The 13386-nt window shown below is 45.2% G+C and overlaps 1 protein-coding gene across 2 annotated transcripts in view; it reads left to right on the forward strand.

The window, feature by feature from the left end:
* Positions 1–13386, forward strand: part of LOC135310802 (DDB1- and CUL4-associated factor 12-like) — a 35010-nt gene that overhangs the window by 1358 nt on the left and 20266 nt on the right. The window lies entirely within an intron of this gene.

Here is a 13386-nt window from a genome sequence, read left to right on the forward strand (position 1 = left end):
ATTATTCCACCCCCACCCCCAAATGATGCTTACCATAACGGAAGTATGTAGACTGCTAAGGAAAATATTAGGAAGTAATCAGGAGCAGAGTTGAAGTCGTGCACAATTAATTTTGAATTAAGGTAATGCTTAACGATCACTCGTTCTCATCTGTAGCACTACGCAGATGGCTGGAAACCTGAACGCAAGGCCTGTACCTAGATGCAGCATCTGTCTAATCTGCATGGAGCTATCTACATCTGTTTGTGGGATGGAGAGCAACAATGGGGTTGGATCTTCTTGTCCTGCAGATGCAAAGTTAACGAATGCGCTAGCTTTGCTAAGTGGTAGCTAATGTGCCTGTAGAAGTTGCTAGTAAGACTTTTTTTTTCATTATGCTCAGTCTTATGCAATTTGGTTTTATGTATGGTTCTGTGCTGCTGACTTTGAAAAGTTGCTACAAAACTAAAGACTATGGTTAAACTCCAGACATTCTTCAGAGTAGCTAGAAATGTTCCAAACTTAAATAAATTTCAGACCTTCAGGATTATCCTTTGCTTTTTCACTTTGTGATTTCCCCCCCCCCCCCCAAATCTGTTTTCAGTGTTCAAATAACTTCCCTTGCTTTTATACCTTTATATGCTTTAGCAAAAATTGGAACCTCTTCAGTCTCTTAACGTTTCAGATCCAAAGCATCACTTTATAGGGGAATATTAAAATAATGTCCTATGTGACTAATAAACGGAGGAGATCATACTTCTTGGGTAATGTTCTCTCTGCTGGAGTTAGTAGCCTGACTTCATTGGCTGGGGTTCTAATTTCATGTATGAAGTTCTGACTGAATTACTGCAAAATCCCAAATTTGTTCTTTGCAAGTTGGTTAGTGCCACGGAAATGAATTGAGCGTTGTAAGGAATGTATAGATCAAGCAGCTCTCAAACTTCAAAGTGTATCAGTTGGTGTGATTGTTTCTTTGTCTTAAGATATTTTTTTTTTTGTGCAGAAGCTGCGCTCAGTGAACTGACTTGCAAGGGACAGTGGTCTAAATTTTTTATTTTTTTTCCCATTTCAGATGTTCTGCTATTATTCATAGTTACACAGCGGGAGGCTTTCATGCAGTAGCTCTTAAGCAAGGTCTAGCTGCATAAACAACAGTCTTTTAACAGGAATAAGCCTGAAATAGAGATCTCTGCCGCCTTTTTCAATGTGTGCATTGCCTTGGCTGATCATCAGCCAAGTGCTGTTCATGGAACAGCTTACAGGAGACTAACTCCTGCTGAAACACAAGCTCTCGAAAATCTTGCTTACTCTAACAAGATGGCTGCATGTTTTATAGAGCTGCAACAATTTTGCTGTGTTCAGTAATTTCTGTAGTTCCGGCGCTGCTACAGCAAAGATAAATGGGCAAGTGCATTATTAATGCAACCTAGCAGAAAATTTTTTGGGACCAAATAATTGCAGAGCTGAAGAAGGATTCAATCATACTGTTGTTCCTACTGCGTACGCTGCAATGAAGTGTATGCTTCTACAGCTAGACTTAATGTTACAGATGGACCTTGTCTTTTATTAAGCAAAATATAATGATTACAAAAGAAGTCACTTCAGCATTGTGAAAGACTGTATATGAATTATGAATACTGCAGTAGCTTTAGCTTGATGGCTTTGTGTTCACGTTTGGGATCCTGGTGCTCATGGTTGGCTAGCTGTAAATGAAATATTTGGGTTTCTTAAAGGTGCATGCTTTTTCTGATAGATTTAGAATTATGGAACCTATACAAGCATTCAAGTGTCTAAAAATTCAAACATAATCACCTGGGCTTTTCTGAGGCAGGATTCATGTTTGCAAGAATCTCCTTGATCTTGTATGCAATGGGCTTCTTAATGTTTTTCAAATGAGATGACTGAGCAGGCAAACCTCAGAGAGCTGTGGACATTTAGGGTGTGTCATCATGGCATCTAAATTACCAAAGGCTCATACCATGAAGTCTCAGAAGATATTGTCTGTAATCAGTGTCTTCTGTTCAAGCTTCCTAGAGAAACTTTGAGACTTATATAGGAGACAAGCTTATGGCAAACACTGAACGCAAGATTGCTGAAGCTTTCTTTTTCTTTTCTTTTACTACTTCAGGAACTGATGAAGAATAAAGCATCTTCTAAAAAGAAGTTCCAATAATCACTTTGCAGCTAATTTTGTTCCCTTAGTTCTGTGTATGTGTTCAGGACATAATTGTTTTGCTAATTGTGAAGTTAAGGATGAAAAAATCTGAGCGCTGTAAATCATTCCCTGAATACAAGCAGCTTATTAGTTTCCAGTTGCTTGAGAATATAATTGCCTGGACTATAATATTTTTTATTTTTGCTTGCTTTCCCCCCCCCCCCCCCAGCAGGCCTGATAGGTATATTTCTGTTTAAAAACTTCATTACCAAATGCTCTCTTGTGGTTTCTCAGGTGGCTTTTCCAAGGCATGAATGGGTTGCTTTCTGAATGCTAGCTGATACCTTTTCTGTCTTTGGTAGATTCATATGTTGCCTTGGATGCCCTGCTGTCAATCACCAGCTCTTGTTTCTTCTTAGAGACTTTTAATTTGTTCAGGAGGTCCCATGTCTGTTCTGTGCATCTCCTACAATTATAATCTAGTCTTGTAGTCCTGGTGTTGTAGTGGTGAGAATACGGTGCACAGTTACTTTTCCATCCATGAATATGGACTCTCTATGGGGAAAATTATTTTCCACTTGCTTTGCAAATTAGCATATCTTCTGGCTTTGCATGTGTAATGAAGAATCAAGAAGACTGGTTGTTTCTGATCCCAGGGAGGGAATGAGAAGTCATGCTCCCGCAGTTTGTAACTCTACTCAAAGTCCACTGAACAGTGACCAAAACTCAGTGTAAATAAACCTCTGATGCCTGTAATTGATACCTCCATTCACTGTTCTTTCAGTGGCTTGTGAGTAAATAGCCAGGTGGTGTTTCTTGTTTCAGGATTATTTGGTTTTCTGTCAACTGCATGTGATACCCATGTCTGTCTTCAGAGTCTGGTAGTGTAGGTGATAGAGATGCCCTTTAGCAGGCGAAGTCTCTCCCTTCTCCATCCTTTGCCATCTGTCAACATGTGTTAACTGTCTGTCAGACTCCTGAAATTAAACACAGAGGGCAAGACAAATTAAAACTGACAAATGTGATTTTTGGCAGTGAACAAATTCAATGATATCAAAGTGTGTGCCCATTAGCTAGTACTGCTTCAGAGTTTCACAGCAAGGTGGAGTGCCTGATTGTGTGGTCTTGTCTCTGGAAATGTGAGTTCAGAGTTTGTCAACTTGCTTGCTTCTTTTACCACTGCTCACTTCTTGGATGTTTCTTTATATCCTGGATTGTTTCTCTTTGGACCCTTTCAAGGAGGATGTGTGAGGCTATTACCCACTTGCATCACCTGTACTGTACAACCTGTGAGTAGGTTTTGTGCTAAGATTAGTGCATGTTCTGATCTCCACTGGAAAGGAGACATACCAGTTTGATAGCTTAGTCTTTAAAGGGTCCATGTTTCTTTGTGGCTTGGCATATATTAGTAAACCTGTATTGCCGTAGAACGGAAGAACCTTGTGCCAAGCATTCTATGAACATAGAGAGATGCTTGCAATCTGAATAAAAGGCAAGACTGAGAATTGGGAAAAATAAAACAGTGCTACTCAGTGTGACCAGCAATGATATTGGTGTAATGACACTGTAAGCATTGTCTTGCTTTTGTTGTTAGTGCAAAAAAAACCCCCAAAACCCCCAACAAACCACAAACAACCCAACACCCCAAAAAAACCCACCAAAAACCACACACACACACCCCAAATCTGAAGGAGAACAGTGATGTCATTTTCCAGCTTGGCTGGCAGTGAAATTTTTGTGACCAGCTTCAGCTGGTCTGGAGTTCTGCTGTTGCAGAACAGGACATTCCTACCTGCTCATTCTTGCTGGCACTGATGTGCTTGTGGCTGGGGAGTCAGCTGGGATCAGCTTGCTGCTTTGTGTTCAGATTAGTTTTCTTGTAGAGTTAGCTTTCACCAAATGCAGAGATATGATCCAGCTGACCTCACAGCCTACCTGAGCACTAGTTGCTGTCACAAGGAGGGTGAGGTGGTTTGGGTGGATGAGGATTCTCAAGGGCATGTGGATTCTCAAGGTTGGTTTAAGCCAATTGTGAAACTTCATCACAATTGATTCTCTCTTAGTGACTCTATTTTTAGCAAGGCAATGTGTTTATCTTGGGTTTCTTTCAAATGTTAGTATGAATGACAAGATGTGCCTGTGACTTCTGAGAGCAGTATGTAAAGAGCTGGGGCGCAGAGCATATTGTGAGCACTTCTTGTGTGAAGAATAAGCGGTCTCTTTCATGCATGTTCTTTGTGCCTTGTAAATCTATGTCTGTCCTGCTTGTGTAATAAAATCATGCTGTAGCTCAGGGTGGCACCCTCTGTTTTTGTTCCAAATGATTTGTATGATCAACTAAAAGATAGGGCTGCCTGTTCAACCTGCTGTTCTGTGCGCAGGGGCAGCAGCAGAGGACACAAGAGAGTCTAGGTGTTGCCTTGAAATGGCATTTCATAGGCCTGCTTTTTTAATCTTGCTGTATAAAGTCAATGCTTTCAGTTAAAGATGTATGGGAAGGGCACTTATATTTAATGAATTGATAATGTTGTTGGTGTTCCCCCGTCTCTGAAAGACAGGTCAAAAATTGAAGTAGACTTGATGGAAGAGCCTGGCAAACTGTTCTGCTCTCAGTATTGTATATATGAGAAGGATGGATTTTGCAGTTTAGGCTCTGGTCCTCAGATACTAGATTCCCTGCCATAGTCTTTACTTTTGGCAAGTTGATTAATGAAGTTCCTTAGTTAATAGAGCGGGGCCAGTTTCTTGATTAACTTGATCGTAAGCATCTTGAAAAGGGGACAGCCACATAATAATTGCTGGGAGCCATTTGCCAAAATGACTTCTCACTACTTCTGTAAAACAAAAGAAAAATAAGCATACAGCTAGTAATCTCATGGGGTATGAAAAGTAGGGCCAGATCATAAAGGGTCATGGCTATGACAACTGTAGTACCTAGCCATGCCTGTCTGCCTTGATCCTCAAGCGATAGCACTGTTGAAAGCTGTACCTCTGAATTGCTTAAACCACACACCCCTCAAAACAACAACAACCCCCCCAAAAAAAACCAAACCAAACCAACCAAAAAAAACCCACAAAAAAACCCAGAGGGAAGATGGATTTCTCTGTCATGTCATCTAGCCTGTTTCTTTGTTAGAACAAGGTTGTCCTGGGAGAACATGATAGCTGAGTCTGCTCCATTTCTCACAGATGAAGTGTGTGGTCCTTGGACTTCTGGCAGATGGCCAAAGCAAGCCTGGCTTGGTAAATCCTGGATCTCAAGTTATTTGGCATGCTAATGGCTGACATGCATACATTTTACTAGCAGGAAGAACAGAATTGTGTGCAGAGCTTAAAATCAAGGGACAGATATGCGCAGTTCACTGTTTGGAGGTTGATGGGGGTTTACTGCATCCAGGAAAAGTTTTTGTGGTTGGTTTTTAGTTTCTATATAATGAGTAGCTAGAAAAGAAGTTCTTATTCCTGCTTGAGATCAATTAAAAAAATAAATGTATAGCTCAGCTCTCTGGACTTATTTAAGACTCTTAGAGGCCAGGCTGCTTTGCAGTTATTTGCAGATGTACTTATTTCAAGAGTAGGGAAGGTACCAGTTTGCTTGGAAGTGGGTCAATTTCTGTTTTTTTCTTTGTATTTTTGTCATTGTATGCTGTGGTTTTGGCTGCACTTGTTTTAAAAGCAGTCATATTTTGTACTTTAGTGCCTTTAAAAATCTTAAAATGATATTCAAATTTTCTGTATTCTTAGCTGGATGCCTATCTTGTTTCTTAACATTTCTCCCTTTTTGGCTGTGGAAGTGTCTAATAACTGTTTGGCTTATCTTGGTGTGCTGGTTTTGGCTGAGAAAGGGTTAATTCTCTTCACTGTAGTGCCTGTGGTGGTCAGGGATCTTTCCAGCTTCCCATGCTCTGCCATGTGGGCAAGAGGCTGGGAGGGGTGGGGCCGTGGCCAGGGCGGCTGACCCCAACTGGCCAATGGGATATTCCATACCACGTGACGCCATGACCAGTATATTAACGGGGCAGTTGGTGTGTGGGGGTTGTTGCAGCTCGGGGACTGGCGGCGGCAGGTCGGCGGGCGGCTGCATCATGTGCGGGTTGTTTTGGTGGTTCATCCCCCTTCCCCCCACCCGCCCCGGGTTTTACACCTCTCGTTGTTTTCCTTTCCATTGCATTTTTGTTGTTGTTGTTTTATTTTAATTATTAAACTGTTCTTATCCCAACCCACGAGCTTTACCCTTCTGATTCTCTCCCCCATCCCACTGGTGGGGGAGTGAGCGAGCGACTGTGTGGGGCTGAGCTGCCGGCTAAACCACAACACTTGGCCTTTGCTGGATTTACAGGGGAGGTTTCTTGGTAATCAGTGATGTAGTTTGCAAGTGTGAACTTCTGGCTTCCTGTCCTGCCCCAGGTGATGCAATAGCATATGCAGGCAGTACTTGCTTATTTTATTCTAGGGTGGCAGTGGTTGTTTTTAAACTACCCACAATGTGCCAAGTCCCTTACCAAGTAAGGGGAGAAGCTGTTGCTTAAAACTTTACAGCTGAAACTACGAAGCCAGTCCCTTAACTGTGCGAAATTTCTTGTCTTAAGAGCAATTGCTGTTCTGGTTACAGTAATACTGTGCAACTGGAGGAGAAAAGTGAGGAAATAACAAAGCAGTTCAAGGGCTGACAATGGACTAGAGTGGGGTATGAGCAGATGAAAGTACTGCAAGTAATATGTCCTGTTGCTGCTTCTGAGAATATCTTAATTTGGAAACTTGATGTAGGAAAATGATGTTGAGGTTGAAGATCCAGGGCAGAAGCATGAGGGTCTCTGATGCTTCAGCATTGTGTGCTTCCAAGTTCTTTACCTTTTCAGCCCAATTAGTTTAGAGTTTAGCTAAAGGAATTTTGTGTTAGAGTAAGTATTAACCTAGTATCAAACACAGATGTGACAGCGATGTCAGACTGGAGAATGTGAAGGGTTTTTAATTTCAGTCCTCGTACCTGTTGGGGTGCTCTTCAAAGTGTGAATGTTGTACAACTGAAGCACAGTTTTCCTGAGTCTGTGGACATCCTGAGGTGTGGATGTGTTTTCCTAATTAGCAGCTCTGGTGCCAGCTTTAGGACCTGCAGATGACACTTGCGAGCCTTAATCTTAGGTACTTAACTTCATTTTGGGGTCTGTGGTTGGTTTTTTTTCGTGTTGTTGTTGGGTAGTTGAAGGAGGATGGGGAGGGAATTCGGTGTTTCTGCTGGAAGGAAACACTGAGGAGGAGAAAAGATATGCCCTCATAGGGGAAGGACAATAGAGGATGAGAGGAGAGAGAATTACTGGTCCTGGTCCTATAGTGCAGGTATTAATTTTCAGAGATGTGGTTAGGGCAGAGGGGCTGCTGTGTGTATCATGTTTTTTACCAGCTGCCTCAGGCAGTGAACTGCATTGTGAGGCTTGGGAGAAGTGAGGAGTGCCTCCCTCCTACTCAGCTGCACTTCAGCTGTTGCCTGACCCTACACCTGCATGCAAAATAAAGAAATAAACATAACTGTTCCTACAAGGACTGAATTTTCATCTGTGCAAGACTGCCTACAGAGAAAGATCAGTTGCAGGTTGAAGATGGTGCATAATCCTAGATACAACACAGGAATAGCGATTTCAGCTTTCTGTGCAGAATGGGTTTAACATACTATATTTTACCAAGTTTTGATTTGACATTAATATTCTGCTAGTTTGGTACATCAAGAATAATAGATATGCTGCTAAATGTTGTTAGGCTTTTGATGCTTATTAAAGAACAGATCTACAGTCTGTGAGTACACCAAAAACAACCTGTATGTATAACTCCTCTGAGAACCTCTAGATTTCTCTTCTGTCCTTCTAGAAGTGCCTGACAAAGGATTTCAGAACAATTTCCTTGAGGTGTGTATTTTTTAAAATTGTATTGAGTTTTCTTGGGATTTTTTGTTGGTTTTTTTTTTTTCTATCTTCAGTTTACTTCCAGAGGCTTTGAGACAATGTCCTTTGGTTATAGAAGGAACAAACTTGGGGGGGGGGGGGGGGGGGAATGGAATTTGCTGTAGAATCACAGCCCGGGATTATAATTACTTAGTGCCAAGTCAGCTTCAGATCCTCCAATTCCTTGCTTCGCTCATGTTCCCTCACAGAGCTTTGTCCCCTCTGTTATATCTATTTGACTGTTAGTGCAGCTGCCCTCTGAACATCATCGGTGAAATGATCCAGCACAAGAGCCTCCCAAATGAAAGTGCACTTTGGCAGGTGATGTCAATCTTTGTTCTGGTTTAGATTGTAACCCTATGGTCATATATGTTTGAACTGATGTAACTCTGGGTATAATGATGTCTGTTTGAAGAGTTGTAAGGCTTTTGTCGTGGTTTAGCAGCAGCTCAGCCCCACACAGTCGCTCGCTCACTCCCCACCGGTAGATGGGGGAGAGAATCAGAAGGGTAACGCTCGTGGGTTGGGATAAGAACAGTTTAATAATTAAAATTAAAAGAAACAACAATAGAAATGCAACGTAAAGGAGAACAACGAGAGGCGCAAAGCCCCGGGGGAGGGGGAAGGGAGGGGAGAGGAGGAACGAACCGCCGGAACAAACTGCTCGCGCCGCAGCCGCTCGCCACCCGACGCCGCACCGCCTCCGCGCTGCCACTGCCCCCCCTCAATATATTGGTCATGGTGTCACATGGTATGGAATGAACCTGCCATTGGCCAGTCGGGGTCAGCCGTCCCCACCATGGCCCTGCCCCTCCCAGCCCCACCCCCGCCACGCGGCAGAGCACGGGAAGCTGGAAAGGTAGCCGACCCCCACAGTGAGGAGAATTAACCCCTTCTCAGCCAAAACCAGCACATTCTCCACCCCTTATTCCATACCATTTACACCATGCCCAGGTCCCATATGACGCAATACAACCGTACCAACCACCACCCCTCCCCTTCCCATCCTTTGACATAATAGACAGACATCATTCCCTTAGTTCATGGACCTTCCCTGTACAATGTCCATTAAAATGTCCATTGAGTTCACCCAGTCCATGACTCTGGGCTCCGTCTGTTGTATCAGTCTTTCCGGGTGGGAGAGATGGCGTGTGGCGTTGGGTTGCTGCATACCGAGTCAGTCATCGTTCCATCACTGCTGCACGGCTTGTTTCATAGTTGATCTTCCATGGGTTGGGAGGCTCGTACTCTGATATCATTGATACAACACAGAGGTGACACACAGTATTATATAGCAGTTCACATTGTGCCATTCAGTTCATTGACTGTTTTCGCCCAAAATCAAATCCCCTTGAGGCACACATTGGATTTCTCCATCTTCCCGCATCACCCACCAAGTACACCCAGGTCCTCGAGCAAAAGCAATCCCACGAATGGGTTTGCCTTTGCCTGAGGCAGGAAGAACCCAGACTGTTTTGCCCAGCATACTTTTTGTGTGCACTACAGGGACTCTATCCCCTTCCACAGTATGTAGGATTTCTGACTGGGCAGGGCCAGCTCGCCTGGCAGATCCCCTCGTGTTGACTAACCACGTGGCTTTTGCTAAATGTGTATCCCAGTGCTTGAATGTTCCACCCCCCATTGCTCTCAGTGTAGTTTTTAACAGTCCATTGTACCGTTCCATTTTCCCAGAGGCTGGTGCGTGATAGGGGATGTGATACACCCACTCAATGCCATGGTCTTTGGCCCAGGTGTCTATGAGGCTATTTCGGAAATGAGTCCCGTTGTCTGACTCAATTCTCTCTGGGGTGCCATGTCACCATAGGACTTGTTTCTCAAGACCCAGGATAGTGTTCCGGGCAGTGGTGTGGGGGACAGGATATGTTTCCAGCCAGCCAGTCATTGTTTCTACCATTGTAAGCACATGGTGCTTGCCTTGGCGGGTCTGTGGGAGTGTGATATAGTCAATTTGCCAGGCCTCCCCATATTTATATTTCAGCCATCGTCCCCCATACCACAGAGGCTTTACCCGCTTCGCTTGCTTGACTGCAGCGCATGTGTCACATTCGTGGATAACCTGTGCAATAACGTCCATGGTCAAGTCCACCCCTCGATCACGAGCCCACCTGTATGTTGCATCTCTCCCTTGATGGCCTGAGGTGTCATGGGCCCACCGAGCTAGAAATAGTTCACCCTTATGCTGCCAGTCCAGATCCACCTCAGCCACTTCAATCTTGGCAGCCTGATCTACCTGCTGGTTGTTTCGATGTTTTTCAGTGGCCCGACTCTTGGGGACGTGAGCATCCACATGACGTACCTTTACAACCAGGTTCTCTACCCGGGCAGCAATATCTTGCCACAATGTGGCAGCCCAGATGGGTTTGCCTCTGCGCTGCCAGTTGCTTTGCTTCCACTGCTGCAGCCAGCCCCACAAGGCATTTGCCACCATCCAGGAGTCAGTATAAAGATAGAGCACTGGCCACTTTTCCCGTTCAGCGATGTCTAAGGCCAGCTGGATGGCCTTTACCTCTGCAAACTGGCTCGATTCACCTTCTCCTTCAGCAGTTTCTGCTACTTGTCGTGTAGGACTCCATACAGCAGCCTTCCATCTCCGGTGCTTTCCCACAAGGCGACAGGACCCATCAGTGAACAGGGCGTATTGCTTCTCATTTTCTGGCAGTTTGTTATACAGTGGGGCTTCTTCAGCACGTGTCACCTCCTCCTCTGGTGATAATCCAAAGTCTTTGCCTTCTGGCCAGTCCATAATCACTTCCAAGATTCCTGGGCGACTGGGGTTTCCTACTCGAGCCCGCTGGGTGATCAGTGCAACCCATTTACTCCACGTAGCATCAGTTGCATGGTGTGTAGAGGGGATGTTTCCTTTGAACATCCAGCCCAGCACTGGCAGTCGGGGTGCCAGGAGCAAGTGTGCTTCAGTACCAACCACTTCTGAAGCAGCTCGAACCCCTTCATATGCTGCCAATATCTCTTTTTCAGTTGGAGTATAGTGGGCTTCGGACCCTCTGTATCCCCGACTCCAAAACCCTAGGGGTCGACCTCGGGTCTCCCCTGGTGCTTTCTGCCAGAGGCTCCAGGTAGGGCCATTCTCCCTGGCTGCGGTGTAGAGCACGTTTTTTACATCTTGTCCTGCCTGGACTGGCCCAAGAGCTACTGCATGGACTATTTCTCATTTAATCTGTTCAAAGTCTTGTTGTTGCTCAGGGCCCCATTTGAAATCATTCTTTTTCCGGGTCACTTGATAGAGAGGGCTTACGATCAGACTGTAATTTGGAATATGCATTCTTCAAAAACCCACAACGCCCAAGAAAGCTTGTGTTTCCTTTTTGCTAGTTGGTGGAGACATGGCTGCTATTTTGTTGATCACATCCATTGGAATATGACAACGACCATCTTGCCATTTGATTCCTAAGAACTGGATTTCTCATGCAGGTCCCTTCACCTTACTTTGTTTTATGGCAAAACCAGCTTTCAGAAGGATTTGGACTATTTTCTCTCCTTTCTCAAAAACTTCTTCTGCTGTGTTGCCCCACACAATGATGTCATCAATGTACTGAAGGTGTTCTGGAGCTTCTCCCTGTTCCAGTACAGTCTGAATCAGTCCATGGCAAATGGTAGGACTGTGTTTCCACCCCTGGGGCAGTCGATTCCAGGTATACTGGACGCCCCTCCATGTGAAAGCAAACTGTGGCCTGCACTCTGCTGCCAGAGGGATTGAGAAGAATGCATTAGCAATATCAATTGTGGCATACCACTTGGCTGCCTTGGACTCCAGTTCGTATTGAAGTTCTAGCATGTCTGGCACAGCAGCACTCAACGGTGGAGTGACTTCATTCAGGCCACGATAGTCTACTGTTTGTCTCCACTCTCCATTAGACTTCCGGACTGGCCATATGGGACTGTTAAAGGGTGAGTGGGTCTTCCTGATGACTCCTTGGCTCCTCAGTTGGTGAATGAGTTTATGGATGGGGATCAGAGAGTCTCTGTTGGTGCGATATTGCCACCGGTGCACTGTTGTGGTGGCCATCGGCACCTGTTGTTCTTTGACCTTCAGCAACCCCACCACAGAAGGGTCCTTTGAGAGACTGGGCAAGGTAGACAGCTGTTCAGTTTCCTCCGTCTCCAAGGCAGCTACACCAAAAGCCCACTTGTAACCTTTTGGGTCCTTGAAATACCCTTTCCTGAGGTAGTCTATGCCAAGGATGCACGGAGCCTCTGGGCCAGTCACAATGGGGTGCTTCTGCCACTCATTGCCAGTTAGGGTCACTTCGGCCTCCAATACAGTTAGCTCTTGGGATCCCCCTGTCACTCCAGCAATGCTGATGGGTTCTGCCCCTATATAGTTTGATGGCATTAAGGTGCACTGTGCGCCGGTGTCCACTAAAGCTTTATACTCCTGTGGGTCGGACGTGCCAGGCCATCGGATCCACACAGTCCAGTAAGCCCGGTTATCCCTTTCCTCCACCCGGCTGGAGGCAGGGCCCCTCTAGTCCTGATCATGGCAGTCACAACTCACTTCCTGCAAATGTGAATCAGGAGTCCCTCTATTACACTTAGAAATAAAATCTGCGCTTCTACTCCTCTGTCTGGGGACTTGTTCACTGGAAATTGGAGCAGCAGCTTTCCTGGAAGAGCCTCCCTGAGTGACTGTTCTTCCTTGCAGTTCATGCACTCGTGCCTGTAGGGTCGAGGTAGGCTTGCCATCCCACCTCATCATGTCCTCTCCGTGGTCACGCAGGTAGAACCATAGGGTGGCCCGTGGTGTGTATCCCCTTCTTTGAGCCAAAGGACGCTTATTCCTAACAGCTGAGACACTACTCTGTCGAGGTGGGGAGTAGGACAGATCTTCTTTGAGTTGCTGGACCTCTTGGGATAGTTTCTCCACAGCAGAGACGAGCGAGGAAGAGATATTTGTATCGTAATCTCGGAGTCTATCTATCACCTCTGCCACCGTTGGTGTCTCGTCATCTTTCCAGGACATCACTGCCAATGAGTTTGCATGCGAAGATGGTGCGCTCCGTACAAACTTCCGCCACATGGGTCGTGTGCACTCTGCTTCATCTGGATCTTTGGATGACCGTTGATCGTCCAGGTCACCATAAATCACCTCAAACACAGCTAATTCCCTTAGATACTGGATGCCTTTCTCCATAGTTGTCCATTTTCCTGGGCGATGTGTAACATCTTCTTTAAAGGGATACCTTTCCTTCACTCTGTACAGGAGCCACCTCCAGAGGCTGAGGGCTTGTGTCCCTTTTCCAATTGCTTTGTCAATGCCCCCTTCCCTAGAAAGGGATC

Source organism: Phalacrocorax carbo (assembly GCF_963921805.1).
Source record: "Phalacrocorax carbo chromosome W unlocalized genomic scaffold, bPhaCar2.1 SUPER_W_unloc_1, whole genome shotgun sequence".
Lineage (NCBI taxonomy): Eukaryota > Metazoa > Chordata > Aves > Suliformes > Phalacrocoracidae > Phalacrocorax > Phalacrocorax carbo.